The sequence below is a fragment of the Thunnus maccoyii genome, chromosome 2 (genome assembly GCF_910596095.1).
Source record: "Thunnus maccoyii chromosome 2, fThuMac1.1, whole genome shotgun sequence".
Lineage (NCBI taxonomy): Eukaryota > Metazoa > Chordata > Actinopteri > Scombriformes > Scombridae > Thunnus > Thunnus maccoyii.
Window position 1 is genome coordinate 22,037,486 of NC_056534.1, and position 27,145 is coordinate 22,064,630.

General features: G+C 39.4%; 1 protein-coding gene across 6 annotated transcripts in view; it reads right to left on the reverse strand.

Annotated features, from left to right (window-relative positions):
- The window catches only part of tenm3 (teneurin transmembrane protein 3), a 369,694-nt gene that overhangs the window by 290,699 nt on the left and 51,850 nt on the right, over positions 1-27,145 (reverse strand). Inside the window, exon 3 of one of the 6 annotated variants that reach the window (XM_042397870.1) lies at positions 3,951-4,021. The exons of the other annotated variants lie outside the window; for them this stretch is intronic. The gene's annotated coding sequence lies outside the window, so the exon portion shown is untranslated. The remainder of the gene's footprint in view (positions 1-3,950; positions 4,022-27,145) is intronic. 6 annotated transcript variants of the gene reach the window in all.

The following is a 27,145-nucleotide window of genomic DNA, read 5'->3' on the forward strand; positions in this document are numbered from 1 at the left end:
AGCAAAGTTGTAATGATGCCATTTAACCCTTTGATGACTACCGTCTCATGTATCAGATATCAGCTGGCTCATCTTTGCTGCATTCCGACTCATACAGTACATGAGATTCAAACAGCTCCAAGAAATATGGTAAATAATGCAATAAGTTTGGGCACCAGCTGCCCTGGAAGCTACAGCGTTCCAAATGAAAAATACCCACATAAGATGCTTATGACACAGAGGTAATGGTGGGTAATTGTTGGAGTCTAAAACTGTCAAAAACCAGAAGAGCAGAATGACAGCATTCTGGGATAGGCAATTAGTATCAGCTGAGTGCAGGCTGCAGACCAGAGCATATCTCTGGAGACCATGATTAGGACCAGATGAATATAAAAATTCATCTGTGTGGGGTAGCACCATGCTCAATGAGCTGTGAATTCAGTAAAGCCATCAAATCATCAAGAAAGCCATCAAGAGTTCCAGTATATTTATAAGGACTGGAGCTGCACAAATGCCTTGATGAGTCCAATACAACAGATATTCTATATTAACAGATTTCTTTTAATTTCTGGAAAATATATATTTACCATTAAATCTAAAAACATACACTGAGTAGGCCAGATACAATATCGTCACCCCACACATTGTACAGTGTACATTTCCACTAGCGGTTTCTAACATGTGGAACTCGCACCACTGGCATTGCTAGAAATTATGTAGTGTCTGACATTGTGTATTTTTACAGATCTATCTGCGCCCTCATATAGTTCTGATGCTCTAACTAATTCACATTTTTTTCTCTGAGGTCTGCAGAAAGAACCTCAGGGAAACATAAAAATTCAAAACCGAAAGAGAAAACAAGGCGAAAACTGAAACAAATTAAACAACTGCACCTCAATATTGCAGCTTAATGACATATTACAGTATATGCACACACACACACAAACACACATGCACGTACAGTAACGGTCACATAACCAGAGATCGGATATGAATCAGATCTAAGACCACATATGCAAGTCACCCAGATCTGACATCAATAAATGGGATTTGGTTTGTTCACACTTGTGAATTATGCTGCGTTCACATGGGTTCAGCAGATGGTAGACAGCAGAAGGACAACAGTTCAACAGCATGGCAGGACGGCAAAACCAAAAACGCATGACAATATGTTGCTATGGTGATGACGAATTGTTTACAAAAGATAGAGTAAAATATATTTACTAAAATTATTTTGTGTTTATTATTTGATATAATTATTCTAGTAAAGCATGTAGCTATAAAATGCAGCTTTCTCTTGATAATTCTATTGCAAACTTAAAAATAATGTTAAATTCCCTTTAAATTTAGATATTACCTACCTGGTATTCCACTCAGCTCCGTGCTGATTGGCTGCCATATATGAGATTTTCTTGTAATATCGCAGTAAGATTTCAAGCTCTGATCGTATAACTCAGGGTGTCGTTGCACCAAAATTATTAGCTTCTTGTTGTCCAGATCACCTGTGTTTTCTCCTCGTGTGAGGCAGCTATGAAACATTCAGTTGTAAATTCCGTTGTGGAAGATGGAAAAAAATTAAAATATTTTAACTTTTGACAGCAGTGCTGTCTACTATTACCATTGCCGGTATTCTCTGACAGCCTCACCTCATTTTACCGTCCTGCTCTCGTCCACTAAAATGTTTGCTGTCTACCATCCACTTGAATCCATGTGAACACAGCATTACTTGGAGGCAAATAAATTGGATTTGGGCCACTTCAGCATGTAATGTGAATGTAGCCGTTAAGAACAGTCTTGCCATTTTACATGAAAGCCCTTCCCTTACAATTTATGCGTGTAAGTGTGTCTGGTCAGTGTTTCCCTCTCTCCTCCTTCCTCTTCTTTTGTCTCTATTTGTCTCTCCGTCTTGTTCAAAGCGACATCTCTTTGTGTGAAGTTGATTATGATAATAGACAGGTGATTGTCACATTTAAAAAAAAACAACAAAAAACCTCTGCTGTAATTGTTCATCAGTGAGTAATAATTTTCGACTTGATTTCAAACTGCTAGCGTGCGCACGTGTGTGTGTGTGTGCAAGCGTGTACACACACATTCAACACACACATAACGATACAATACGCAGTGGAAGGATGAGGCAGGTGAAATTTAAGCAAATCTCTAACAGATTAAAATCTTTAATGTCACTGGAGAGATACAGACAGACAGCACAAATGGAACTAGATATAAATAGCTTAAAAGATGCCATAAATAAAAGAGATGGAATAGTTACGTGTGTTTTGACAGCATATTATTGGGTTTCACCTGTATAACTGGAAACCTTTTGTCATTGCTCCAACCTGTATCATTATTTTTCTTTTTTAGATCCTACATTTCCTAAATAGACATCTTAAACCTTTGCTAATCGATGAAAGGTTAACCCTTACTGCTGACACAACAATGCAACACGTTTGTGAACGTTGGATGTAGTTTAAGGTGTTTTGTATTATGTTGCATTGCACTGTGGCTCCCCTACATAGTGAAGGACAGGAAATCAATTAACTGCACATTATATTCAGACCGTAAACTCACTACCACTGTTTTGACTGACCATGAAACATGCAGTTTGGTGTGTGTGTGTCTACTTTATAAAATTTATTTAGTGGCACAGAGTTTGAAAATGGATTTGCCTTTTTTTATTTACTCGATTCATCTTATTTTGTTGCCTTGGTTACCGTGTTCACTTTGTTATGACCCTGACATACGCAGACACAGAAGTACATCTACACATATACTGTATATGTATTTAGAAATACTACACGCAAACATGCTCTTAAATCCACACACAGACTCACATATACTCAACCTCTGTGGAAAGCGAGGTGACTGTGTGATGGCGTCAAAGCAAGAGCTGCCGATGACCTCACATGACCCTTAAGGTTGTCATGGCAGCGTCAGCCTTGTTCCCACAATAACATCGCACTGTTCCATTACTGAAACATAATTTATTGATGAAATCTTCACTTTACAGACTCACTGTGTGTCTGAAAGTGTGTGTGTGTGTGTGTGTGTGTGTGTGAGAGAGAGGGAGTTTTTGTCTCTCAACATGACAGCAAGTATGTTGATATTTTTTTTTTTTTTGCAAGGATTGTCTGTGTGCACTTAAGTGTGAGCAGTGCATCTGCACGCAAATGCTTGCAGACATTTAAAAAGGCTGAAACCGGGCAGATTCCTGTGTGATGGATTCATAGAGAGGTAGCTAGGTAGGGGGAGGAGGGAGGTGATTGGTGAGCGGTGGGATGAAGTGATTTCTATCTCTGTAATTTATGCACTTCAGAGCCTTAGCTTGATTGAGACTGTTTACTCCGGGCAAGAATATTAATGTTGAGAAGTAAGGATCTCAACAAGTAATCAGTGCTGGAATGTTTGCAACATGTCAGTCAAGCGGGTTGTTTAGCTTTGATAATGATAGATATTTTGACAGAGAGACATTTACGGTAAAATAAATCAAAGGATATTCTTTAATCTGGATGAACACTTGACATAGTTTTATCAGACATGCTGGCTCAAAGGCTTTTCCACCATGACAACCATACAGTTCTAGTTCTGCAGTTGCAGCTCAGAAGAGGTACACAGGTTGTGTCATAGCACATATACATTACAGTGTATATGTGTAATGCTCAGCAGCACATAATCAGTATAGAACATGCTCCTGGGCATTGCAGTAACTCCATAGTGCATAGATGATAAGATCATTATGAAAACAGGATGTTGTGATAATACATTCTAATTGCTGATCTGACTTTTGAACAGATCTATTCCTGCAGCTTTGGCTTCACTTAAGCTTTAAATATCTTCACGAAAAGAAGTTGGCCCTTAGTAGAGTGCTGATTTATATTAAAGCAATGATATATCAGCACAAACTGACCTGGACGTCTACCTGAGGTATTATATACTGTGCATGTGTCTATGTTGGTGACTATGTGTGTGATAACCTTGTGTGTGTCCGCTCCCTGTCACTATCTTAGGCGCCTGCAGTCTGAAGGAAAGCATCTGGTTTCAGCATCTGGACAAACACACACACACACACACACACACACACACACACACACACACACAGACACACACAGATTAGGTGTGTGTGATAGAGTCAGTGAGCGGACACCAAGAAGGTTATCTGGGATCAGAGCCTGCAGTTACAGCACATGTACATACACACACGCACACACACAATACAGAAACAAACAGACTAATACAGGTGTGCACTTTTAAGAATCGAGTCTTTCTCACACACACACATCTGTCTCACTTTGTCTTTTTCTCATCCACGTTCACACATGCAGGGCATGGTAGAGCAGGAGATAGTAGCATCAGCAAATCAGCAACATCCAGCAGCCTGATAATCCAGACAGATGCTGTCCATGTCTTCACTGACTTCCATTCCTTTAAAAGGGGTTAGCTGTTATCTACAGTATGTGATGACACATATATAGTGTCCCTTAAAGGGATACAGCTTTTTTTCCTCTGTACAAATGAGCTCTTTTACTCAGTTACACCTAATTGCACATGGGAAGATTGGTTCCATGGTGTAGAAAGGTGTTCCGTTATGTTGATTTGGTAGTTGAAGTTTGCAATAGCATGATACATTGGTCTAATATTGATCTTTTATTAAAACCTGCCCTGGTCCATGGCTCCAGACTACCATATTCCATCGTTACGGGATGATAAAAAATAATGTTTGGGACTACATAAAAACTGTTTTTAAGATTCCATTAGGGACCATGATGCTGTGTGACTTAATTTAGCACCTACTGACTGTTAAGGAGATAACAAAGGATGTTTTAAGCAGCTATTTGACATAAGCAGGACCTAAATGGGGGTTTTACAATTTTGGTTATATTTAAATGGACAGAAATTTTGCCACAATCATGACGCTTACAGTTTTCATGGCATACAAAACCCACATCCCCTCACTCTCTCACCTCCTTCCTTCAGTCATCATCTGGTTGTCAGTTGAGGGTGGCTGGTGGTGGGCAGATGGCTTTGTAGACACCAAATATTTTTATACAGAACTTCCTGGTAATGTAAAAAGCCAATTCCGAATTTTGAAAACTACATTTTCACAATGTTTCCCCGTGGTCTGAGACAGGTCTGTGAAATGCTTATAAATCTAGATCCTATAATGAAGATTTCTGTGCTGTTAGAATCTTTTGTCTTGTTTTGTGTAAAAGCTCTATGTGTGAATTGTGTGTTTCTGTATAAAATATAAACATTTGAGTGTAAAGTCAAGCTTCTGTCTCTCTCAGTTTGTTCAGTGTAGCCTGAGGGAAGCTTTTAAAAATTCTGTCACTAGCCTAACATTGGCATCCGGCAGCCATTTGTATTCAATCCTTTATTTTTTGCCTGATCCATTGTAAAATATCATTTTTTATAGATAGTCATAAACAGAAAATCCCTCAACACTAGCTACGATAGTAATGAGCTATGATTGGTCAATGTACACATTTACATAACTATTTATGAATAAGGTTTTAGATTTATCTCAATATAATTTTTATAATTTACCAAATTTCTATCCACCAAAACTGTATATTTCAGGTTTTGTGCATCAGTCTAGAAAAAGAGTTTGTGGCAATTCATTTTTATCTGGTTGTTGAACTGTAATGGGAATAGAATTCAACCTTTCTGATGGTGTTCAAAATCATTATTGGCTTGGTCTAAAGCCCTGCACAGGACTGTTTTCTTAACCCTGCTCCCGCCCGCTCCTGCTGGATTTCTGACCATTACTGCCTGTCTCCACAATGTGTGTGTCTGCACCCGCAAACAGTCTGACCATTCATGCCTGCACAACAGCTGCATTGATCTTGTGTCTTCTCCCGTCCCGCAGGGAAGACATGTTATTTTACTGTGTAGTAATAATAAAAAGATCCATACTTGTCAATAATAATATAGCAAAATTACTTTCTAGTGCCTAATTACATTCATACTTGTGCAATAATAATAGTTATTCTAGCAGCAGGTAGTGGTTTCAGGAAGCACCAGGAGGAGCACTGACTGAGGACTCTGTGAGAGTTGACCTGCAGCACTGGCTAAATCCTGGGACCCGCAGTTTATTTTTTGTCTGCCTGCTCCAACCTGCAGCAAAGTTAAAACCGCCGGCTCCCACGAGATTTGCATTGGGTCCCACGGGACTCATGGGACCCCAATCCCAATGCAATCCTCCGGTTTGGTCTACATGAAGTCCTATATGATGTGAAACAGATGAAAACTGTGTTGAAAAAGCAATCTCAGAATTGACTTCCCCTCTTAGTCACATACTTTAACAGCTGAAATACACCAGGCACGGACACGACGTCTCCGTCACTGCATGCATACTGAGTTTTGCCAAGTGATAATGCAGTTGCTTATGCGGGGTTTGGAAGCGCAGGCTATATGAAGTGGTACTGAATTAATTAACTAGATCATTTTAAGGACAGGATCGTGGATACACAGTAATTTGATTAATGTGCAATGTAAAAAACAAAAACAAAAAAAATACAAGCTTACACTTGTGCCTCGCATTGCCTCTGCTACGATGAGGTATTTATTTTAATCATTTTTAAACAGCTTTTACTCCTGTTTTACACAGTTCTATGTCATTTTTACCTGTTGGAGGGCTGCGTAGCTGCACATAGAAAAAAAAGACCGAGCGCGCAAAAACATGGATGAGCCGCGCGATGCTGGCTCCAGATGATTATAATGGACGCGCTCTGCTGCAGCCATGCTGCCACAGACATGTCTCACCTTGTTCATGCCTGGTGCATTTTGGCCGTTAGTCTTAGCTTGGCTTTGACGAGGAAACACTTGACTTCAACGCTTGACATTCCGTCACCTCTGCAAGACTATCTGCTACTCTGTCCCTCTACCACTGCCTTTGACTCTCTGCAGACTCCCCCCCCTCCTCATTACACACTATCTCTCCATCTGCCATACAGTCTGCATGGCCATCTTTTGGCCTCATTTGTTTCTTTCTTATTATCTTTCACACTGTCAGTTCATTCCATCCTATTAATTACAGTATTTCCCTCATTGTATTACAGCACCACAATCTTACAGAACTTTCAGCAGTGACATTCTGTTCCTTAGTTAGACAGGCGCCTTTGACATTTGAGAGCAGCCACATAATGAAAGACAAACAGACAATGAAGAAAGAAAGAAAGAAAGAAAGAAAGACAGAAAGAAAGAAAGAAAGAAAGAAAGAAAGTCCAGCCTGAGAGGAAAGGGGTATTCATCTGACTATTGCTTAATTTAAGAAAGCCATATTAAGAGGAAAGGCAGGGGAGTCACCACAAACATTAATATTTATGTATTTGAAAATAAAATAAGTAAAATATTACAATCAATCAATAACAGGAGTTAAGGACATTAACATACATTTTCTCCATCTGCCTCAGTGAATTTTCTCTGTGCTTCTTTCTCTTTTTGTCTTGTCTTTCTGTCTCTGAGCATTACGCTGAAATCAGCCCTGCATCAAAAAACACAACCTCATCTTCATGAGACCGTAGCATTGGCAAATTAGAGCGCAAATTAGAGGGCACCAACCAAAAAAACACAAGGCTTAACCGAGAGGATAAAATGATAGTCGTCATGTAAACTTCACAGCATTTTGAAATCCTGCCTCATGTATACAGCTGTGCAGTGTTTTTGCATCTGATAAGCCTTTGAAGTCATGCATATATTATTCAAGCTGGGGCTTTCTTGTTCAACCTCCCAGTGCTTTTTTCATTCTGGATGCAGCCTTAACCTCCCAGTGCTTTTTTCATTCTGGATGCAGCCTTATGTGAACAACAATAGACATACTAAAGGGTCAAAGATAGAGGTTACAGTAAGTGACTGTACTTGAATAGCTTCCTCATGTCCTTGCACTTCTTTCAGCGTATTCTCAAGTCATTCATTCTGATTTTACAAGTTTTGTACTGTTTTTGGATACAAGAATTACAGAACAGCCTTCAGTAATCCTGCTCAATCAAGAGGATATTAATTAAATGTTTTCTTTGAAAATGAAGATGCTCATTGCTTTGAGTATTGCTTATTTCTCCAGTATTATGGTCTGGGTTGGGGTTAAGATATTAGAGGAGGGAGAAAAGACTGACTTGGAGAGTGAGTGAGAAAGTGTGAAGATTAAAGATGTTAATCTCTAATGACCAATTACTACCCTGAAACCCAGTGTGAAAGTCAGCTTTGAGGCTGTGTGTGATTCAAGGAATGTGTTTAGGTGTGTGTGACAGGGCCTGAGACTAATGGGTTTATGCTAACATAAGACTTCTCTAGAAGTATTAGCTCCAACAATAATAATAATGTAATTTTTAACAGTAAACATATTTAATACATGTTGCACCACCTTTTAAGTTGATATGGCATACTTGTTAACTTATTTACACATCCAGCAGTTAAATATCAACATTTATCACTGAAAACAGATGCCTACTGTGCCTGGAAATGAGAAAGAGTCCTAAAAGTTGCTGCAAAACTTAAACAATGCAAATGCTAAAATGTAATACTAAAACGCTCAGAAATGCTGAGAGAAAATAGGGGGGATAATTCTCTGTGGGAGCAACCCCTTTCACACACAGTCATGTGATCCATTAGTAGCATTAAAAAATGACTCCTTCTCCTCTTGGACTCACAATGGACTGGTAACCTTACTTCTTTCTATCTCCACACATGCAAACTTATAGTCTTCAGCATTATACAACGTTATACGACTTTTTCCCATATGCAGTAGTACTCCACAACACCTGCAAACCCAGTTTGATGTGTAAAATCAGTGGAGTTTCCCTTTAAGAAATAGACAATGACCTGGCGAATGTAAATGAGGTAATGTAGGAAGTGAGAATGCTTAACATCCCTTGCAATAAACACAGCATTAGGAAGAGACCACTGCAGAAATCCTCCTCTGTGTATTTATCCAATGCCTACATATCTTGCACCCGTCTCCTAGAAATTCAGTTTGCAACAGCCTGCATCACATTTTCTATCAACATATTGAGGAAACGACAAAACATATTTCCTTTGTGTTCCCACAATATCTGCCCTTGCAATATCCGCACATAGAAACAAAACCATTATTGAACACTTACAGTTATGCTTAACCAGGTGCTCACAGCACCTGGTTAAGGTGAGAGAAAGATCATGGACTTGGTTTAATATTTAGGACATGTTGACTTTATAAACCTAAACCTTGATTTTTCTCACAGTGCTTTTGTTACCTAAATCTAGGCACATGCAGGACTGAGGATGCAAACCCTGCTCTCTAATGCTATAGTCCTGTGCTGTGCATACCCACCCTCCACCTGGAACCAATTCTTATGAACTAGCATGTGGTACATACATGTTGCACTTTCTCATCCCTATGTAATTGGCAAAACTAATCAGAGTATAGAAACGTTACAGCAAGATAGAGGAAGATGAGGACGTCATTTCATCTTTAGTCTTTTCATGTACAGTATGAATTAAGATATTTCCTGCAGCATGACAACATGGTAAATCCATTTGGGAGGCGCTGTGCTGTCTCTGCTAATATATACTCACTGTGCACATGACTGATGCAGTCCTGCAGTGGCTTGCAAATGTGTATATGTGTGATTTTGTAGATGTATGGGTGAGTATGTGTGTGTGTGTGTCCCTGCCTGCTAGAAACCGCAGGGACCAATGACAGGCCCTCCTGGAGCAATTTGAGCCTATGACGATGTACTAGTGGGAAGTTGTGAGCTAATTAGAGCAGCAGAGGAGTGTGTAGGCTGTTCCACTGAATAGGGACAGATCTAAATATCTACGGTGGATCTGTGCTTCATTTATTATAGCTTGTGTGTTGGCACCCTGCTTTTGGTGGGTTCCCACCTGACAAGCCCATTAATATGGTTCAATGAGCATCAAATCCCAGGATGCAACTGAAAGCATTTGGCAGAAACAGAAGATTTTTTTTTCCTTTCTTAGTATGCATTGATATTACTGGAACAATGAACTGAGGCGGCACGATAAGTTAAGCCTTTCTATCACCACAGATCTATTTGTGTGTTTGTAAAAGCATGTCCCTTCATAGGCTGAATGAGTGCTCCCTCTGTACGTTAATAGGCTTGACCGCTCTTCTTCTCAGAGGCAGCGCACTCAAATCTATACACTGGCCAATAAGGGACCATCTTTGTTGGCCCACTTATAGAGGACCATCTGCATCCACTTTTCTTAAGCACCTGATGATGACTATTGACTGTCTAAAATTATTTTGTGAGATGAGCATAAATCTTCCAGGGCAACCTTCTGACACCTACCTGAATTATTGTATGACAGAAAATAAGGAATTTGCAAATTCAGGTCACTCTACAAAGTGGGTGCCTTAAATACAGGCCAAGGGAGCTGCCAAGTGGGCTGTTGCAATAACCACAATATTGCAATACCACTCGGTTTCTTGCCATCCACCACAAGCCAACCGTGGTGGATGGCAAGAAACCGTCACAAATGCGATATGTTCACGCTTTTTCTTTTTTTTATGAGCCTAGGCCCTTCTTGTTTTACACTTCAATGCTTGTGTATTGAATGTGCAGCGACTCCCCTGATCCACTCTGGCAGCTGCTCTGGTCCAGCACTTCCGGAGGATCCTGCCCATTGCGAACACTGTCTTGCACGCTGGGTTCTCGCCTTGTGCAAGCTTCCTGCAGCTAGGATGCAGGCTAACAAGCTAACCTGGTGCCCAGACCTCATACCAGAGCTGGGCTTGGGGTGAGCTGACCAGGGGTCAGCGTATCCAGCCAGACTCCATTCAAAAATCCCAGGTTTAAGGGGACTCGGCTGTAGGCCAACGACGTTTCCTGCCACAACACAATTTAAAGTGTTTTCCCTGCTCATCAAGTAGTGCTGCTCCATTTGGCCGACATAATCAGAGTAACTTACCTTGATTTTCACAACAACAACAAAACAACAATTCTCTATTGACAAACTCACTACTAAATCTGGATATCTGGAGAGTCAGTCTTGAATGGAATCAAATAATGGTCATAAATATCATGAGCTTGTGAAATGGTTTGTGAATGTGTAATAAAGTTTTTCAGCTGTAGACATATTTTGTGCATGTGTGAAAAAGTTTTGTGTCCACACATATTGTGCATAGGATTTGCATGTATAAAAAGTTTTTGTAGCTGTAGAAATATTTTGTGTATGTGTAGTTAAAATTTGTGCAGGATTTTTTTCAACAGTGAGGTTTCACTGTTAGTTGAAGTTATATGAGAGATGGAACAGACACACAAATTTTCTACCTGTGTGTGTGACACTGAAATGCAACTACAAACTGCAAGTTAGGAGTAGCAATTTTGACCTTATTTTTACATGTGAATCCAATTGGTCAAACGCTGAGTCAATCTGTTCAATCAGAAGGCAGATGGTTCCATTGTGTTCATCCCATGGACTGTAAAAAATATGGACGTAGTCACCATGACGTCACCCACTGGTTTGTGAACTGCCGTTTTGAAGCCTTGAGTTTAGTGATTTGACTTGGACTTGACTGTCGCCATGTTTGATTTTTGGAGCCAGAAGTGACCATATTTGGACGAGAGGGTGGAGCTGACCATAGTGCTAGCTGCTAGCTTGGTTGGCACAGGTGATACCACTAATGCTAATGCTAATTTCCGCTAGCGCAAAACAAGCCTAAAACCTTTCAAAAAAATTTACTCACCGAAAAAACTTTCTATCACAACCAAATGCTTGACAAGACTTTTTTAGGTGACAAAAAATTTACAATTAACTTTCATGAACTGAAAACACACTGTGAAATAGCAACAGCTATGCCTATACTCTGTGAATCCATGGGTTACACCATGGTTATGTTACGTAATCAACGTTGTCGCTGTGGTACTGACAATCACAATGTAGCCACGCCCTAAATCAAACACTTCTTTATCGTTACTCTAAATGGGGCCATAATTTACAAAATGAACATCATGATGCATTGACGAAGACTTGATACTAATGATTGAGATCATAAACTAATTAGGAAAGTGTTTACTGGGATCATATATCAAGTTAGAAGTAGGGTCATTTTCTCGTAGACTTCTATACAATCGGACTTCTTTTTGCAGCCAGTGGAGTCACCCCCTGCTGGCCATTAGAAAGAATGCAGGTTTAAGGCACGTTCGCATTGGCTTCACTTTTCAAACCGGGAGCTATCCGCTTGGTTCATCCCAATGACTGTATGTAAAGATGGACGCCATGACAGCTCCCCAAAAGAGAAGCCAAAACATCCACCCTAACCCTGGTGGTTGGCTGCAGTAAAGGTCATAAGTTCTGACCCCTACATGTTAGTGGATGGCATGAGCCAAACTAAAAAATCAAAGTACACATCAAATTTATTTTTCCCAAAGATGGTTTTTGTCATTTTAGGTAGTTCTTATTATGCTGATGTTTGACCAAGTACTCATTTTTCTGATAAGTTTGTTTTTAATTAGTTATTTGACAATGTAAAAAGGGGGTCTGATGTCATGATTGACAGCTGTGACAGCCACTCTCAAACCTCCATCAGGCAGCAGGACAGCTAAGGGGCTGTGTCCCATGGGTCATCCCGCCACCCAACTCTGGCTCCAAATGACATCACACAAGCAAGATGCCAGCTCCCGGAAAGGAGATATTTTGGCTTCATTTTTGCATAGCAGTAGGAAGTGGAGACGCATAATTGTACTTAATGATGCTGTAGATAATAATGGTTGGCCTTCAGCATCTGAAATATGAGAATGACAACTCATGCCTACCAACAAATGGGTGATATCAGTTCACACAAACGATATGTCTCCTAACACAGCGCTGCTTCTCACTGATGTATTTAGCAACTACACACAAAGTAAATTATTTTACTTATGGCACAAGAGAAGACTGGATATATTAAAAAGATGTTAGAAATAAAGATTCAATATCACCATTGGCAGCGCAACGCATTATAATCATGGAATATAATGCTGATCCATCTGGAGATATAACTAGCTCAGGGCAGTTTTTCTCAGAAGCATGTTTTAATGGTTAGACTAGCATTGCTTACATTATTTAATCAAACATGCTAAAACAGCTTGAGAAGTTCCTGCCAGCGTTGTTGCTGCCACTAGCAGATGTAACACTAGCAGACATTTGCTAACAGAAAGCTGCATTACTGTTCTATTCTGGGTACATAAAGCCTGAACATGAAAATATGCATTTGGACAACTATGTTGCCTTACAACAACAGCAAACTAACTACAAACTAAATACACAACACATTAAATGTTTACCATCAATATCTACAGCATCCTTAAGTACAATTAAACCCACCTGGGTTGCGGGAGAGCTCGCACCGTCGTCCATCTTTCAAGACCTGTAGGGGGATGAACACAACGGAACCATCTGCCCTCTGATTGGACAGATTGACTCTGTGTTTGACCAATCAGATTCACACATAAAAACAGGCGTCAAAATTCATACTCGTAACTTGCAGTTTGTAGTTGTAACTTCAGTGTCACACACACAGGTGTGAAATTTGTGCGTCCATCTCTCAGACTTTGTGAAACCTCACTGTTGAAAAAAATCCTGCATGAATCTTAATTACACATACACAAATATTTCTACAGCTGCAAAACTTTTTTACACATTCACAAACCATTTCACAATCTCAAGATATTTATTCTTTGATTCTCATCAATGGAGTGCCTGATGAGAGAAGATTAAGTTATTGGTAATCCTAATACAGATAGTTATGTTGAATCCATTTTTATTCAGTTAATAGGTGCACTTTGTTTTCCAGGCCATGCTGTCAATGGCTTTGTATACAGACCACTGAGCTGTAATGTTAACTCTTTTGTTGATAATCTTGATGAACTTCTGAACACTACTGCCAAGGAGTGCAAACCCTGTTTTATATTAGGTGATTTCAAAATTAAATCACCTAATATAACAACTGTGAATCAATTATTTGCAAATGCTCTCTATACCCATATATCATGAGTCACTTTATAGAATCACTTTATCCAGCAAGTAATTGACAGACAGTATTATTACTAACTGTACAAATAAACATAGAGTATCTGTTATGGGGATGAAATGGTTACCAGTTTCACCATAAACCATGGTAAAATTCCAGAAGGTTAGTATTACCATTTCAAATTTTAATTATCATTAAAATTTGCATTATCAACATTCTCCCAGATGCAGGCACACAGGTGCAGCATGCAACATGGGTTTGTTTTGCTTCAATGAAAACATGGTGGAAAGCAGTGACAGTGCTCTAGACATTTTTCAGCCTTAAGAGGACTAATTCACTAATTCAAGGTCAATTCATGCTTTCTGCTCTCTGCGGTCTGTATCCACGGACAGCTGAAATTCTGCGGATACACACACGGTTCCATTCATTTCTTTTTTTGGAGGTCCACAAACACAGATATGTTCCACATGTGCCCTCTAGTAAATATGGTTGTAGTGTGATAACATTTCAGAGTTGTAAAATCCACTCTGTGAGTATTACAAACCACTGGTGCAGTGTTTTTCTGATCAGCCTTAAAACGCAATAATCTGTTACTCCAAGTGGACATATTTCATTGTCTCACTGGCAAAATATGCCCACACCAACAAAGCACCATGTATTGTTTTATACAGGGCTGTTTTCAGTTTGAATACAGTGAGGAGTTTCTGTATATTGCTGAACAATAAAAAAAGTTGAAAAAAGAAAAGCGACAGCTTAAGGCATACATACAACAGACGAGACAGGCATTCCTGTTTGCTGCAGTGCAAACTGCAGTTACCTCTCATGGCTGCATATTTAATGTTAATGCATATTTGATAGTAGGCTTGCCACGGTGGTCGATGTTACCGGAACCCACGACCATACCGTAGTTTTGCTTTTTTCTATAGAAACAACCCATTTATTTCATTTTCGTGTATCAGTGCCCACATTTATCAAATAAAAAACTCCAATTTGTAAAGTATCAAGCGTGGTATCAATACTTACTCAGACAATGGACGCTACAATTATAAACTGACTGTCTGCTCCGGGAGCAGCAGCAAAAAGTAGTAGAGTGAGACGTCTGTCCTCCCTCCTGCTGCTGTAAACAAACGTAACACTAGCTGTTAGCGAGCAGCTGCTCTCATGTCTCCCCGGGTCTCGGTGCTTGTTTTCAGCAGCAACTTTCCCGCTATCTGCCTGCTTGTCTCTCTCCAGATGGCGGGCAAATTGCTCCTACAACTTTTTGGGTCAGTGGGTTTTCAGCCAGGATACTGGGGATTTTTTCCATAATATCGCACACCTTAGCGTCTGGAAAACAAAATGTCTGCAGATTTACTTTTAACGTTCCTCACAATTTAATCTCCAATGATGAGCGTAGATGTGGGGGAGCGGACCAGTTGGGAAGACTGCATCCGTGGTGGCGAGGTGGATAGTCCAGGCTGGACTGAGCGGTGGGCAGGAGCTCGATGTGGCGCCAGTGTAAAGAGTGGTGTGGAGTGGCGAGTCCCGGTGCAAGTGGAGCATCTAGGTGGAGGGATTCGATGTGACAGAGAGTTGCGGAAACCACGAGAAGGCAGACGGGATGGAGGAGGAGAGGGCCGGGGCTCCGCAACCAAAGGAGGGAAGTCATGTAGGTCCAGGATGTCGTACTTATTCTCCAGCTGGATGTTGTATTGAGAGGGCGCATGGAAGGAGCGCCCCCCTTTCATACCGTGAGCACCGACCAGTGACCAGGGCTCCTGGTGGGATGGAGTGGAGCTGACCAACGCTTTAGGTCTAGCCCCAAGCCGTGTCCAAGAGTCATCTGAGACGGTAACCAGAGGAGGAGCAGCAGTAGCAGCAGCCGCAGACAACTGTGCGAGGATAGGAACTGGAGGAGAGGCAGCACCAGCCACCTCAGTGGCAGGATGAGGGGCAGTAGCAACTGGCTCTTGGGCACAGGCTGTGTCAGTTTGTGGTGGACCGAAGACGATAGTGTCCATAAACTTCTCAGCTTTGTGGATTTGGTAGAGTTTGGAGATTCGTCCTTCCAGCTCAACAATCTTCTCAGTCAGGCGAGCGCAGCTGACACAGCCGGACAGGGAGGTAAGTGGTGCCATGGATAGTAGATGTGGTGATTGGGGAGAAGAAATAGAAAAGAGGCCAGTACAGGGCTAAAATTGTATAAAAGTTCTTTAGAGACAAGCTCTTTAGAGCCAGTAATGGAGTGGATGTTAGTTTCCGCAGACAGGGATGTCGCAGGCACTTACACGCAAGGGCTCCAGTCGGAGCCCACAGTGCTGGTATGGCTTTAGCAGAAACGATTTGTGAACTATAGGGAGACAAGCAGCAGAAACTTACCAACACGGGTCCAACAAGTGGACCCAATGCGGTGGTTAGGCCTCAATTTGCCATCTGAAGTACGTAGTGGCACCCGACGACTGTAGATACTTGTAGAATTAGCTCCCAGTGCTAAAAATGTTAAAAACAAGCTGGATTTACGCTGGCCTTGGCCAGCTGTGAGCGCCTGATTATCAAAACATTGTTCCTTGTTAAAAAATCATGGTTAAAAACAGCCAGTACCTGAAAATATGACGTAAAATGTGGCTTAAAAACTGGCTTAAAAACTGGATAAACTCTCAGGTTATGACAGAGCCTCTGACGGGTATACACAACGCTGACGCCGACAATGCCGGAAGTGGGATCATTGTCAAATCAAGCCATCAAACCTAAAGCTTGTAAATCTTGGTTGACTTAAGAGTTGAAAAAATGTATCTCTAGGAAATACAAACCATAAGACTGTATAACCAATCCCTGAAGTATCATTAATGAGATTGTAAATAAGCCCTCTTCTGAAAATTGCCCCACAATAAATTTAATATTAATAATACCATCACAGAGGATCCCACTGAAATTGCTAACCAATTCTGCTCTGGCTGCAAAAAATTCCATTATACCCACTTGTTCTTCTAATATAGAGTCTATTCCCCATCTACCTTCATTTACTTTTTCTTCTGTAAGTGAGCAAAAAATATGTAGTACTGTATCAAGTTTGAACTACAACCACTGCGTCACATTTTTCCCTTCAAACAGGTGTTGTACCAGACCAACTGAAATGGGCTGAGGTTATCCCATTATTTAAAGCTGACAAGCCATCATTATTTTCAAATTATAGACCAATTTCTTTATTACCATGTTTCTCCAAAATACTTGAAAAAATTGTGTAAAATAGATAAGTCAAATATTTAAAGGATAATAAGTTACTATATGACAATGGATTGGGATTTTGTGAAAAACATTCTACCTAGCTACATGGCACTGGTCCAATTAGCTGACAGAATAGCTACAGTATTAGGTAACAAAGAATTTACAATTGGGGTATTTGTCAAAAGCTTTTGACACTGTAATATCATAATAATAATATTATTAAATAAGCAACATCTCATGGTGTTATTGGTAATGAACTTAATGGTGTAAAAGCTGCCTGCTTCAATGGAAACAATGTGTCATTTGGAATGGAACTAACTCATTATACAGCCACCTACAGTGTGGTTTTCCACAGGGTTCAATACTAGGTCCTCTTTTATTTCTTATATATGTCAGTCGCTATCACCTGTGCATTTTGCAATGCAATTTTTTCTTGTATGTTTCTTCTCTTTTGTTTTATTTTATTATATGCACAAATAAAGAACAAGAACACATCCATCTTAAAGGTCAGGTGTTCATATGTACATTGAAACTGTTTTTCCTTGCTGTAATCACTCCTCTTGTCCATATAGGCCTTTAAAAGACCCTTCACTAATGCAGTTCAAATGTAAGTGATGCTTATTCTGTTTTAGACCAATCAAGCAAGTATCTTCAAAAGTTACAGTCTTTTTGGTATGAAATTCCCTCTTTGTGTTATTATCCATCCACTGCAACTCAGGACAGAAAAACAAAAAGAGATTTCTTGTAATTCAGTGAAGACTGTAACTTATAAAGATACCCACTTGATTTGTGGAATTATCACAGCAAGCAAAAACACTTTCAATACATGGGTATTGATGGTATGGGTATATGAGCACATTATTTTAAGACTTAAATGTGAACCTTTCCCTTAATAACATTTCACCACATGAAAAAATGTACACATGAATGTACACATAATAAAAAATCAATATGAAGTTTGTTTTTGCTTCAGTATATCATATTCCACAAAACAAGAAAGCCAATTGTCTAAAACTGGTATAGCTCCCCTGAATGAAGTTCACTCTCCCTAAGAGTTTAACAATACAATCATAATCAGAGTATGGCATTAACATGGACCCTTACTTAAATCATTAATTGCAGAACAATCATTTTATTCATGTGCCATGGTTGCAGGGAGACAGAAAAAAAAAACATTAGCAATGAGCCATTATGCAAAGATGTTGAAGGGCCAGGTCTAGGACAAACCCAGTTGGCATTTCACTGCACATAATTTCTACCATCCATCTATCCATCCATGAAAACCAAAGGAGTGCTTCGCTAGCCATGCTCCGCTGGGCTAAAAGGCTACAGTGTTGCTGCTGACAGCCCCCAGTTCAAGCTGTCACTACACTCCAGGGCCAAATGGTTGCTACTTAAAGATACAACAACACAATGCTCCCACTGGAGTTTGATTGATGGGCCTCTCAGAACCACTGTTTTCTTTTTTCTTTCTTTTTAATTTAATTTGCAAATATTTTGTTACATAAAAAATGTCAGGGTGTAAAAGAATTTAGATCATCATGTGAGCGAGGTGATGCAGGTTATGTAATAACCTGTTCCAGGGGTTGGATTAAGTGAGAACTTTCTGTTATTTACCAAATGTTTACCTTTGAATAATTCCAAAATCAATTCATTCAATTGCTTATTTGGCCTCAATGTTCTTACATAATATAACCAGTTGCAACAAATTTGCATTGTATTCAAACAAAACTCCCAACAAATTTATAGCAGAGGTTTAGAGGACACAGCAGTTGAATAAATGTTGAAATGGGTGGCAAAATTAATTGAGGAAAACTCAACATACTCAAAGGTCTTTGTGTGTACACCCGCCAACTAAAGCCATGGGAATTTCTCTTTGCGGAAGCACACTATAATGCCAAAATGGACTACCACTCCATCCACCTCAGCAAAAATGGGTTCATCTGGAGCTAGAAAATTACCTAACCGATTCGGGGCCAACGAAATGTCATTACAACTGTGTTTGCACTGGAATAATAATGCAGCACTAAAACTGCATTCGCTGAAAAAGAGACCTATGTTGTTTTGCGCCTTGCCTGTGGCTCAGCATTTGGCATGCCGGTTCCCCATGTGGTGCTTTTTTAAACACATACATACACAAACTCACAGAGAGAACCAAACACAGATTTCATCAATTGTCAGTATATTGTAGTATAACTACATCAGGGACAAAGGGACTGAAGCAGAGAGAGATGGAGTGATAGACGGATGAAACTAAAGTAACATATTGTGACAAGTCAATTTCACTTGCTCACTTGGGAACAATGAAGCAAAAGACCTATATTTGTAACAGTGTGTTTAGACACACACAAACACTCACTGGTGCCACCTTACCAGCAATTCATTTCAATATCAAAATCAGGTTTTACATAATCCACCTGAAATCAATACATACCCAAACAAAAAAGTAGTGATTAAGTGATAAGAGAAGAAATGGAGTGTGATAAATGTGATGAGGGCAGAGTGCCTGCAAGCAAAACAAGCAGAGTCGTGAACTTGAGGAGAATCTCACATGATGAAGAGAAAGATAAGTATTGTATGTGTGAGGTGATGTGCTTTTCAATACATACAGTATAGGTATGTGTGTGTGTGTGTGCCTTGCCCTGCTGGTGCTAGGTCAAAAGCAAACGTTTCCATCATGCACACATTTAACACAAACGCACACACACACTTCTACACTTCATCAAACACAGTCTCACTCTCACACTCAAACCAACCAAACACATCATTATGTAGTCTGTCATCTACGAGCAACCATTACACATGCTAATTAATGATATGTTTTCATTCAATTACACACACACACACACACACACACACACACACACACACACACAGGTAAACACATTTTACATTTATTTTCCATTATGGACTGTGACAATGCACTATGGGAAAATGAGTCTTTAACATCCTGGCAGGTTTCTCCATTAAGGATAATGGAAAGCAAAAGCAAAAGGTCTTGTTTCGCTAACCAAGGTAATCAGGAACCATTATCATTAACCGCATCAAAACTGTCTATTAGGCAATGTGTTTGTACATGCATGTATGTGCATGTGTTGCAAAGAAGCACTTAAGGCTGTTGCATACTTCATGCGGTGGGCTCCACAAACACGCAAATGCGCCCTCGAACCTGAATTTCACAACTCATATTCAGTATTCAGCTTGCGGCTATTTGTTGATGATTGGCTTGCTGGTATGTGGGACCTCCGACCCAATCACTTTTTCTCTTGCCTCCTTTCAAAAAGCACTGATAATAGATAATGTGTTCATGAAGACGAGAGGAACAAGTAGAAACAACGTACATACTTTTGACTAAGCGCCGTAACACTCAGTTGTTCCTGCTTTCTTCTTCTTCTACAGCACCTTGCTGTAGATTAGTCCACAGCACCTACTACTGAGTTGGAGAACAATAGCAACTCCCAAGTGGACCAAGCTGGGAGCTTTACGGATCATTTATCACTCTATTCAACAAAGTTCTGAGTAAAAAAAAAGAAAGAAAAAAAAAGAGAAACATTAAATATTATGACCCAGAAGGACAATGATAATTATGTTTGAGAATAATCAAAAATAATACAGAAACTAACCCAGAGATAAAACACTTACAGTACAACAGCAGGAACAAAAGAGAAATGTTCTTCAAATCCAGAAACACTGAAAATATCAAAAACCAGCCAAGAGTCCAACCCAACACAAAAAACTTCAGTCACTCATCTCGGTTCTACTAGTTGTCACTCATTAGTGTACACATATAGAATAATATAACACATGGTAGAGGGTTTGTTAAACTCCTTTGTATTTTACAGTAGTGTTCCCATGGTAACAGCCATCTACTGTCACTGTCAACATTTTTAAAAGAAAGGCAAAGGAAGTTATTACAAATTTAATCAGGATCAGGGAGTATGAAACAAAAAAAGACATGACAAAAAAAAGTACAAACAGAATAAAGTCACAAAATATTTTAATTAAAGGAAAAAACAAGAACATAACTGACAGAAAGAATAATAAAGCTTTCAGAACAGGGAATTAACTCAGAGAACCTACTTGGATGATGAAAAGGCTATTGACTATCACAAGCATTAAAATGTTCATTTTGAAGTTTGTTTTTTTTCTTTCAGCCACCATCAGTAAGTCTGCAATTTAGATATAAAGATGTAACTGACGACATCAATTTGCTTTTCTATTGTAATGTTTGATTGAAGTGAATGATTTGATAACATCTACAGATTCTACAAGCATTAAGCAGAATTGTATGTAACTTAGTCTAACATAGAATATGTTCTTTCCCACTGTAAGAGAAAGTTAAAAACCTGTTGCTTCATTCAATCCCTCTCTACCTTTCCATTTTTCTCTGAATCCCTCCATGTCCCCTCTCTCTGCTTATTCCTCCCCTCACTCCATCTTTCACTCTAACATCCCACCTTTTACCTCTTTCTCGCTCATCATCTCTCTGTGAGGTTGACTGAAGACTTCTGTTTACTTTCTCCCTTTCTCTGTGGGTATGTCAGAGCAAGGGGTAACTGGTGGTAATGATGTCCTAAATGATGTGTTGGCCCCTTTTACTTGTGTCTCAGTTGTGAGATCTGTCATCAAAGAGTGATGGGGATGGGCTAGCAGACAGAGAACAGAGGAGAGAGATAAAGTGAGAGAAATAATACACATAGAGCTGTCTTCAGTTCTCTAAAAATGACAAGAGAAAACAGAAAATGGAGGTAAAGAGGAGGTCAGCAAGATGGAGAGCGAGGACGATATAGAAAGAAAGAGTGGCCACTGATATAAAAGAAGATCTTTGTTGAGGGAAAAAAATCTTAGTCCCATTTGCTCTTCTCAGTCCTTGTGGAAATCTCACATTTGTGACAAGATTCAAAGAGAGATTACAGTATATATCAAAGTGAAAATCTAAAGAAAAAAGCATGATGTAATATTCCACCTAAAGGATATGTACAATGCTTTAGCAGGAAAGCACAAAGCAGAAAAATACATGGTGAAATTTTCAAACCTGAAGTCAGTCCTGGCAGCGCTAACTGCAGAGACACATTGCTTTCACTGTGGCTGCTTCACATCAACAGCCTACATATGTTTCAACAGTTTTTAATGTGAAGCAGCAGCAGTATGATGTTTTGTTTGCAAATAATAACTTAATGTAGCTCTGACATGGTGTAAAAAGAGTGAAAAGTAATACATTAATAATAAACAGCGGAGCTACGTTATCAGTATGATAAAATTGTGCTAGATTACATTACACGGTTAGGTGTCCTGTGAATCCTTTGTTCTATGCAAACTACTATATAGACAGATGTGAAAATATATCAAATAACTATTGCAGAAAACAATGATCATGTATAAATTTACAAAGCCAATCATTACCTGCAGCGATTAACAATGAAAATAATGCAACTGTAAACAATGTCAACAATGAAAAAAATCAAAACACCCACTCACTCCTGCCCAGTAAACTCACTCACTACACAACCGTATTAAGAAAATCATCACACATCAATTATACATCCAATCAATGCAATGAGCAATTAGCCTCCTAATTAGCAATTAAGTATACAATTACATTAACAATATGCTAACGAGACTTTGCTAATAACTAGCTGGATGTTCATTAACAGAGGGCTTTGATTGCTGTAGTCTTGGTAGGTTTTTTATTCTCTGTAATGAATGAATATGTAAGATGTGTTAAATGGAATCAAACACACTCAAGTAACACACAACAAACACAACACAAAACAAAATTAAATCCTTGACTCAAAACAACAAAATAGAAATGTTTCAGTCTGGTTTTCAGGCTTATCATGGTACAGAGACAGCTCTAGTTGATATGAATATTGAATATTGCTGGTTAGAATTGTCTCCGGCAGCCTGACAGAGCAGGAATGTGACACAGCTGCTTATTGTGCACATTACACTCCACCTCTTTCAGTCTCTGTATTGCTTTTTACATTATGTGGTGCAGCGCAAGCTTACTATTTCTTCATTGTGTGTTGTACTGATATGAGTGTTTTCTTTAACGATTTACTTTAACAATTAGACAGGTTGCTTTCAGTAATTGTAAACGTTTCAATGTGCACAATAATGTCACTGCAGCAAATACGAGGGTACATTGAAGCAGTAGTTATCAACATAGATAGAATTAAACTTTGAGGTTATGAAATAACATTTTTGAGACAGCTCTGATGGAGCTCAGGAACAATTTCACTCTATGAGCCTGGACTGTGTGTGTGTAACAGCTGACCTTTTGGATGTGTAGAAGAACACAGAACATTCATTACCATTAGATCCTGACAGATCCTGTCGGTGTGTTGGGAGATTTATATAATCAATGAAGTTACAGCCTTGTGTGTAAATGCACACCGTCTCTCTTAATGGAGAGACACACTTATTGTTTCTGCAGTGGTGCGATCGCTGCAAGTGTTTAATAAACTAAAAAAAAAAAAGGGTGGGAAGGTGTAAATAGTCACCCCCACCTGATATCATGTTTCCGAGGCTATGTCTAGGATTTACCCCTAGCAAATGAACACTTGCATCATCAATTCTAAAATGTTTTCAATCTAATATCATGGCTTTGAGTGCCATGTGTGGAAATAAGGTTTAAAATGTCAGCTTGGGACTTGAGGACATTTCTAGTATGACTGGGTGAGTACCAAAAGTCTTCGGACAGATGAAGTACACAATGTGGGGTGCAAGCAATGATGCATACACGTATGCAATGGAAAAAAAAAGTAACAAGGCAGAAATATAAATTGCACATATCTCATTTATCCAAGCAGAGAAAAAAAGCAAGAATCATCTGACCACCAGTTACACATAACAAAGATCATTTGTCAAAGGAAGAAAAAAATAAGACGGTTCATTAAATTCAACTCATCCTGAACAAATGCCAGAAAAATGTGCGAGCCAATACAAGTGAACCGTGAAACACCATTCAATAAGTGAATTGTCCAGAAAGCAGCAGTATACTGTTTCCTCAAATGAATCATGTCTTTCTGCGGGATGAATCAACTCTTTGCAGTGAATCCATCCAGTTACTGAAGTAGAAAGGATGTAATAATTACAGGAAATCATTGAATGAGAGTCTAATTATCTTGTCAGAGGAACACAGCCAAGTGTACTGTAACAATTATTGTTAAATGTTACTTCAAAATCAACTCACGTGTGGAGTTAAAATGTAAAATCTTGTTTTCCTGCCTAATGGATAAAGTGCATGTCAACATCATCTTGGCTATCATCTGCATCATATCATCATATGATTTTTAAGCTTTTGAGAAAGATCTCCTCATGTGTGCATGGTTTGGTGATAACAGCACAGATGTGTGAGTTTTGTGTCATGATGTTTTTAGACCTGGCACGAGTTAATAAACAGACCGAGCTCAAATCTTGCACTCCAAAGTGGCACGCTGCGGTGTGATTACTGCCGACAAATTCCATACTGCATCACCAAAGCCACACAAAATAAAATGTAAAAAGTCAACAGAATACTGCTGTATATTTGGACATGCTGAGTGTGTAGATATACAGTATGTATACATGAGTCCTTACCTTTGTGTATGTGAACATGTATGTGTGGATGAGTCTGTTTGTGGGTATGAGTGTAAACTACTTCAACAAGATAGCAGTTGAATCTGTATGTAGTACATTCACTTAAACAGACAAATGTTGGGCTAGACTTTCCTGTATCTATATCACTAACAGTGGTTGTGCCTCAACTAAACTCGAACATAAAACAAATACAGCATGCAGGGAGAACATAAAAATGGATAGAGTGCTTTTATCTCAGCTGGTTTAAAAGTGGTCACTGAAAGTGTATTGCCCCACTTAATGAGCAGGTAAAACCAAAACCCATAAACACCAGAAAAGCATGGTAATATTATCCTTCTTCAACAATTTAGTATTCTCTGCTTCAATGAGAAGCATTAGAGACTTTTTCTACTCACCACTATGATGTGAAATAGTGGAAAATTTTGACTTTCTCAAGGTGGATATGTGGCCACTACTGTGACCTTATAAGGAAAAGGATGACTACAGCATTTAACATCAAAACTCTGCTTTTCTTATTCACAGGGACTCACTAATTCTGATTTAGTCGAGAGTAAAAAATGAGTATCACCACTAAGTTTGACCTCAAAAATGATGAACCAATGGCCCTCGCTCAGCTGTCTCAACTACCACATTATTAGCTACCCTGAAAATCATGTTTTCCCAGTGTTTGATCCAGTGTTTTAACTTCTCATCTTGCTGCACTGATGTATAGGTGTACTTGCAGGTCAACAGAGCATCCATCAGTGATGCTGGCTTGGTTGGTTGGATGGTTGGCTAGGCTGCAGGGATATTGATTTGGATTGTATTGTTAGGAGCAGGTGTTTTTGTTGTTGTGTCTGCTCCCTGTAATTTACACAGCTACAGTATTTACAATATGAAGAGAATAAATAAAAAGCATAGGACAGAAAAGTCACAAAAATATCAGCTGTCAGGATGTAACACTTTTTTCATGGGTGCAGCACTTCCATCTGGCCACCGTATGTGTGTGTGTGTGTGCGTGCGTTATTCAAAATGATGAAACAAAATATATTTGAGTTTTTTCAAGGATGATCTGAAGTTATTGGGCTATAAAACTGATAAAACACACACACACATACACACATAGATGGAGAGAAACAGACCGCTGAGTTCAAAGTGTGTTAAACTAAGTGCACTGCCTATGTGCTGGAACCTGTCTCTGTCCCTCTCTCTGTCTCATACACACACACACACACACACACACACACACACAAACAAGGTCACTGGTTCAAATCTCCAGACCAGCTGGTAGAATCTGAGCATGGACGTGAATGAGTAACGGCTTTCCCCTCCTCAACAAGTTATCAGGGAACAATTGAAAAATATGGCTGAGATAATCCTCATCCCTCTTCACATCTATTGGATAAATACTGGAACAAAGCACCAAGGGTAACCGCGGAGTAGCATGCATGTGTGTGCACAGTGGCGTAAGGTAGTTATGACGGGCTCCAGTGTAAGCTAGTTACTAGTTATGAAGCACACACACACACACATACAATCATACACACACACCATCAGGCGTATATGTATTTTACCAACAATGTGTTGGATTTTACAATTGGATGAGTCACTTAGGCTGCTGTACTGGGAAAGAAGAGAGGTCAAAAAGAAAGCTATCAGGACCATGGATAGCACTCTGACACATGCTAACATGAACAGATCAAACTAATCAACCAACTACAGCTGTTTACATAACTGTAGCTGTTATTGGTGAGGTATGTAGGCGAGTTGCTAGATAACCAGCCTATAAACTACTGTAAATATATATAGCTGACTAACGCTAGCGTTAAGTTTATTGTTGACATTGATAAACTGTTTCTGCAGTCAGTTTAATCAGTTGCTGTCAGCGTCATAGAACAGAGATGCCTTCATCAGCTGATCTCCGTGATTGAAATGTCAGGAGAAATGTCGTTGTTGCTGGTGATGTAAACTTTCAAAGAAGTAACAATCAAATCAATTTGATCAAATCAATCAAATGTGCTGATGTGTCATTACTGCAATTCAAAATCCTCTGTCGCACATGTGTAATGTCATGGTGTAAATCATTTGAACAGTATTTTAAGCACAGTAACAAAGTATTTTGTTCAAGGTTGCTTTCTTAATCATGTAATAATTAACCGTCAATCAGACCGTGACCGTCAATCACTTCTCTTGAAATGTTTATCTAACTATAGCCTAACTTTACGATCATGTAGGACTAATGGTTGTGGACGCACTACTGATGGCAGCTGAACTGCTGCATTGCTGCTGGGAGGGGGGTCGTCCATGCTGATGACTGTTTATAAAAAAGCCAAAGGAATGTAATTTAGGGGAGCTTTGCTACCTTCTCCTCCTGTTCTTTTCTCTCTTGTCTTTTCTTACTGCGGCTTTTATCTTTGAAAGGAATGACTGCTTGCTCGGCTTGCAGATGTGCTCAGC